The 6,789-nt window shown below is 37.8% G+C and overlaps 1 long non-coding RNA gene across 1 annotated transcript; it reads left to right on the top strand.

The window, feature by feature from the left end:
- The first annotated feature begins 4,486 nt into the window (after positions 1-4,486).
- On the top strand, positions 4,487-6,081 carry LOC122714258. Its single transcript, XR_006346606.1, has 3 exons — positions 4,487-5,099; positions 5,198-5,396; positions 5,548-6,081. It is a non-coding gene; the product is annotated as an uncharacterized LOC122714258 (long non-coding RNA).
- Positions 6,082-6,789: the final 708 nt, after the last annotated feature.

Here is a 6,789-nt window from a genome sequence, read left to right on the forward strand (position 1 = left end):
TCCGTCTTTCATCTTTCATCGTATAAACTACAAAGGATCCCCGTTAATTTCGGTGGTCGATTTTTTTCTCTGCTTGTTCTACTTCCAGTTAAGATTATAATTAATAAAGAATAATCTCGGTAATCTCCTTCTTTTATCATGGAATTTAGAACATTTTTTGCCGGCGGTTCTTGATAAAAAAAAACTTTACGAGAGGCAACACGCCACAGACAGGATTATTTTTACGATCGCGCCAACCGACCACGCATACCAGTATCAACCTAGCCGTCAATTGGCCTTTTTTTTTTCTTTTTTCTTTTTCGTCTGTCCGACGAACTGAACTGGGTCATACGTTTCGTTCGCGGAGCTAGGGCAATAGAGACGGAACCTACCTTTACCTAGTTACGCTTTCGAGAATTGGGATGACACCACGGAGAGTTTGATCGTTGCCCAAATTTCTCCCTCCCTCGTTGATTCTGGTATACCCAAATCCGGAACCTGGTTTGGAACAGGGGGCCCCCACGCTGCACGGAATGTCCTCATTCTTTTTGAGGCCTCGGGGCCTCGAGGGCCGCGTGACTTCCTCAACGTAACAACTGGGAACCGCGACGATGGCCCCCACGTGAAGCTTCGAATCTCCGTCCCTTCCAATTCCGTGAACGTGATACGTCGTGGCTAATTTTACCACGTTCGCGTTCACGTGTCGAACCTGAATTAAGTAGGGAGAGGGTAAAGAGTTTGATGTCATAATATCAATGATTGAATTCGAAGAGGAGAATTTTTGTTGCAAACTTGATTTGAGTAATTTTTAATAATATCTTTCCATTTTCTGAACGATAGAAAATTAAAATATAAAATATAATGTTTAATGAAAAGTGATTTATATAATTTAGAGTTTTTTAAAGTTTCATTTAAATGTAAAATTCACTTTTCTTTGATAAATAACGATACGTTTTAAAAATGGATCCTGGTGGGTTTCTTTGAAGTAACAGGTGGTTATTTCTATCCATCCAACTTTCCGTGTATCGCTTAACTCATGCGGAACCTATTTGTCCATTTTCTTTACTTTTCTTATTTGAGCCTAGTGACGAATAATCGTAGAATGGCTTACTTTTACTTGAAACGATTATTTCTCTTTACGCTTGTCGTAGATTATTTTTTAACGTATCTTTTAAAATATTATTACTACTAATCAATCGTATTTTCCATAATTATTATCCATATATTTAAAATTTTCGATTACGAGTATCATATATATGATGAATTATTTAATACGTTTATTAGATACTTTCGACTCTACTCTCCCGATATATTATATATTTATAAAAGAAAACGCCGTAAACATCTTTCATAAAAAAAAACCTTAATCTATGTTATTAACAGGAAATTAAATCCAAGATCTGCATTTGCAAAACGTTACTATTCCTCCATGTAATACACGCAACATGCAACATATATGTGTATATATATATATATATATACACGCGATACGCGCGCCGTCAAATTCTGTATTGTGGGGCGTCAGCCTCGAAACACAACGAGTTCGCCGTTCACCAGCGATCATGCCGGCGCTCGTCTCGGCGTGATAAACAATTACGAAACGGATTGTTAAAAAAGGAAGCGATACGGCTCGCGCATATTTATGTAACAACCGCGCAGGCTCACCAATGGCCACGAGCGTGTAACGGCAACGCGAGTAAAGTTTTCTCATGAGTTCGTGTGCGCGTAACATCCGTATCGACGTTCGAAGTGGTGTGCACGCGCCCACCCAGGTTTGCCATCTCTACCTGTTCCTCTCGTTCCTCGCACACCTGTACGCTATCACGTACGCCTTTTGGTCACGCGTGTGTGTCACACTTAACGCCTATCTCTAGTCATCGAGCAATGTGGTAGGATATACCACGAGCAGAAGTTTCACTCGGTCTTCGGCCCCGACTTCTCTCCGTTCTTTCCTATACGTTTATGCGCGCGCACACGTACGTAACGTATGGACGCTTGTAAACGAGGTTGTGCGTTTCTGAAATCGTACGTGTGATGTCGTACAGGTATGCGCATGCGTATACATATAGGTTGGAGGCTCGTACGCGTGCCACCGGCCGTTTAATCGGAGAACGGGCAGGCAAGTCCTTGGCAAGGCCGATCGAGACATCATCCAGCCACCTTTTTCCAATTAGCAGACTTCTGGTAATCGGCTACCGACTTCCTACGAACAAACGCACGCGTCAGACGCGGTGTTTGCGGATTGCCTCATCCTCTTTCGAATACGTAGGAGTATACATGCGTTGCAGATGTTTCTCTGCTTTCTTGTGTGCCCGTGCAGTTTTTATTACCGCGTGAAATTTCGTTTCTTCGAGATTTCGATCTCGATCTATTTACACGCCTTATCGATTTCGCGCATTACGATTATCACGTTCTTACACGCGATAATAATAGTTACGATTTATTTACGAGTAATTCTTTTTTTCTTTTTCTATTCTTATTCTATTCTATCGTTTCAGTAGCTTAATTTCTCCCTCGAGAGAGAATTGCGCAACGTCGACCTTGAAGAACAATTATCCTGGCGAACAAGGAAATTTTTCTTAAAGCTGGAGCGATGAGGAAGGTACGGAGTTGTTGCTGCTTTGCGAAATTTACGACATCACACCGTGGGATTCTTTTTGTTGCAACTGACGGTCTGTCTGTAAAATTGTTTTGGTCAAAATTGAATTGGCCAAGTGTACAGCTTGTTGGGTAAAACGCAATGAAAGGATGGTCGGTGCCCACTAGAGACCCACAGACCGTGCTTTTCGCCCGATTTACTACGGTCAAATTTTACAGAGGGAGCCGTCCATCGTTTGCGGCTCTCGCGAGATAACATCTCCAATTTTCCACGCCTTGCGAAATTGCGGTCCCGTTGAAACAATCGTTGACATTAACAATTGCAAATTATATACACTATATCTATAATCTATAAACAAGTTAATTCACGTCGAATCGTAAGTGTAAAATATTCATACTAGAATGCGTATATCGAAGAAGAAGAACATAAAAGTTTATAATTTTTTTACGATAACACCTTCGAGATAATTTCCTGGCCAAGGTCTCGGAGGGGAAGATTCATACAGGTGTTAGACACAATGTTGAAACGAGATGCAGTGGCCACAATCGGGGGCCGCAAATCGTTTTTCTTTGCCACCGTAAATTTTCAGCTGCATCATTGTACAGGGACCGTTGTCCAACTTCTGTCCAATTTTCGAAAGTTAGAATTTCCTCGTCGTGTTTACTAACAATCGTCGCAGGATTTAAGTGTCATCGAAACCTGTCGAATTATTTACGGTCTTCCGTTCTGAAATCTTCCATACCTGTTCCCTGACCGACTCAGGTATTTGCTCCCAAGTACTTCTTAAATTGGAATTTTAAAATTTCGAAAAATGATTATATATACATGTATCGATCGAGTTTTAAGATTTAATCCAGATTTAATAATTTTTTAAATTTCGTTCTTTTTTTCGTTTCTATCAAATAAGAATAATAATAAGGTAACGATTATTTCTAGGACTACTACTTTTCAACCGCGTGTTAAGATTCGCACACTTTTTATTCTATTCCTCTACAAATTGAATCTTTACATCCTCCACGTTCACGGAATACAATGTAAGTATGTAACCACTTCAAACGCACAATTCACACTTGACTTCTCGTACACGTTGTTTTATGTATGCGAACCTACTTTCCTGGCGTCGTAAATTTTTGATATCTCCCGGTAACGATAGATGGTCCATCGTTCACCGCCGACTTTCTTCGCGGCTTGAATGCCGCAATCAGGTGACGCTGCGTGTTTTCAGTGAAAAAATGCGCCTCATGCAAAATGCATGAACTAAAAATCACAATAAGCAAAGGTAACCTCTTTGCGTTAAGTTACTTAAGTTTGACTTCGTCTATGTATATATATCCATAATTTCTAATAATCCAATTTCTATAATAAATTATCGAAAATTATATCTTTGAATAATAATAAGTAAATTTCTGAGACCTCGTCACAATCGTATTTACATCTTGGAAGCGTATCAAATTTCACATGGCAATAATTTAATTTCTATAATAAATTATTAAACGAAAGTTATATCTCTGAATAATAATAAGTAAAGTTTAAAATCAAAATTTCAGAGACCTCGTCACGTGGCAATAATCTAATTTCTATAATAAATTATTGAATAAAAGTTATATTTTTGAATAATAAACGTAGTTTAATAAGTAAAGTTTAAAATTTCAGAGACCTCGTCACAATCGTATTTATATCTTGGAAGCATGCCAAATCTCGCGTGGCAGTAATCTAATTTCTATAATAAATTGTTTATCGAAAGAAAGTTATATCTCTGAATAATAATAAGTAAAAAATCAAAATTAAAATTAAAATTAAAATTTCAGAAGTGTGTATACTTAAAGACCAGACAGAGACCTCGTCATAATCGTATTTACATTTTGGAAGCGTGCCAAATCTCGCGTGGCAATAATCTAATTTCTATAATAATCGAAGGAAAGTTATATCTCTGAATAATAATAAGTAAAAAATTTAAAATAAAAATTTCAGAGACGTCATCATGTGGCAATAATCTAATTTCTATAATAAATTATTGAACAAAAGTTATATTTTTGAATAATAACCGAGTAAAGTTTAAAATAAAAATTCCAGAGACCTCGTCACAATCGTATTTACATCTTGGAAGCGTGCCAAATCTCGCGTGGCAATAATCTAATTTCTATAATAATAGAAGGAAAGTTATATCTCTAAATAATAATAAAATTTCAGGAGCGTTAAAGACCCGACTTAGAGACCTCGTCACAATGGTATTTACATTTTGGAAGCTTAGCCTCCGAGGAAGCGTGTCGAATCTCGCGTGGCAAAATATTTTCGGTGGCGTTGCATGGAGACACCACAGGTGGGTCGACCGTAGGGAATCGCGGCTCGCAATATTTAGACTCGTACTACTTAAGCATGTATAAAGGGGAACCGTGTTGCGAGACGACCGATTATTCACGGCCCTTTTCTTCCTCGTCGCTTTTCCTGATCCCGGAAGAGGAGACCCTTTTTTTCGAGTTCGTTGCACCGACAATACGGAAGTCTCGGTGCGTTTCGCAAGGTAAGCCCCTTTCTTCCTTTACCGTTTCTTGAAGAACCGTTTTCGGGTGCAGAAAACGGTTACTTTTTACTCCAAAACTGATTCATCAATTTTTTTAGGCATTGCATTTTCCACGGCCTCCTGTCTTTCAATTGGAAAAAGCATTTAAAATGAAACTCGTCGAGTTGGATGAGTTGATTCGCCTTTATCGCCTCCATCTTGGGACCGCTTCGTCGACTTCGATCACTTCAATCGTCTCCTTATGTTATTGCGTTCCAATTGACAACTTGGAAGGCTTCTCCTTTATTCTTCATATAAGTATATAACGCGAGAAATAATTTTTATTGAGCAATAACAATTCTAATAATAAATCTTAAAAATCATTTTGTCCCATTTTAACGAGTTCTCGTTAAATCGAAAGTGTTATATACTCCCATATTTCATATATATCTCGTTTCACATTTTTCAGACACCTACCTACTTTAAACTGTATACACGAAGACTTCCATTCATCGAGCTGAGAGAATGGTGAACTCGTGAGTCGTTTCGTCGAACGAGGGGAAGAACTAGAGGAAGAATTGTGCGAACAACTCGAAAACTTCGTAACACGTGGTGCGCGTAAACGATACAGGCACGAAAATTTTTAAGGAGGAATACTGAATGTAAATATTTGAAACGTAACGCGTGTCGTGTTTTCGACGCGCGACCATCGTAAATTTTCCAAAGTTTTTCGATAACAAGTAAATATCTCCCCGGCTGCGACACACGTGTTCCTTCGAGATCCTGGGCACGTTCCTTGTTGTCGGTCCTCAGCTTCGTGCCGTCCACGTGTCATCGCTGTCGGCTGTTCCTTTGTGCCCGAATGTCTATGCTCGGAACAATGTATGCAATTTATCATCTTATGAATGGAAGGCACAAATGGCAGGTATCGAATGAATATTTCAGCCGGGGATTTAATCTTTAAGCGAGACAATAGGAAAGAAGCGGTAAAAGGGATAATAAACGTTCGCTCGCTATTTAAATACCTTCTTAATATTAGTCTATCGATTAAATAATTTAACATCCAATTTATCATCTGTTGTCATAGTAATAACAATTTGTTGCAATAACAATTTGTTGCAATAACAATTTGTTATAATGTGTATATAAATTTGTAAATTTATACGATGAAACAGTATAATATATATATACAAAATATTTGATATTCGATGTTTTGAATATTTATAAAAAGATGAAAAAAGAACAAACAAACGAAACACGCCTAAATATTTTGACAATCGAGAACCGTGGATTCACGTGGAAGGTGATGTAATTTATGATCTTTGTTTGTTCCCAAGGTCATGGTCAAAATCCTTAAGTCCCTCGTCAAACCTTCCCGAATCTCGAACCGTTAGGATTATTCGATTGCAGAATTTTACTGCTGGTAATAAACGAGATCTTCAGCCGTTGTTTTCCTGACTTTTCAAACAGGAACCTCCAATGACTATTACTTACATCTCCCTTTCAGAAACACACGTCCGCCAATTCTCTTTCGCGTTCTCGTTAACACGAATTAATAAAAATAAATAAATAAATACACAAATTTGATCCTATCACTCGCCGTTGCATCCTAACATGCATACTGGATAATATTCATATAATATAATTAATAAATATAATATAATAATAATATATAAAATATATAATATATAATATATAATAATAATATAAT

The sequence above is a fragment of the Apis laboriosa genome, unplaced genomic scaffold (assembly GCF_014066325.1).
Source record: "Apis laboriosa isolate Shangri-la unplaced genomic scaffold, ASM1406632v1 scaffold28_cov147, whole genome shotgun sequence".
In the NCBI taxonomy this organism is placed as follows: Eukaryota; Metazoa; Arthropoda; class Insecta; order Hymenoptera; family Apidae; genus Apis; species Apis laboriosa.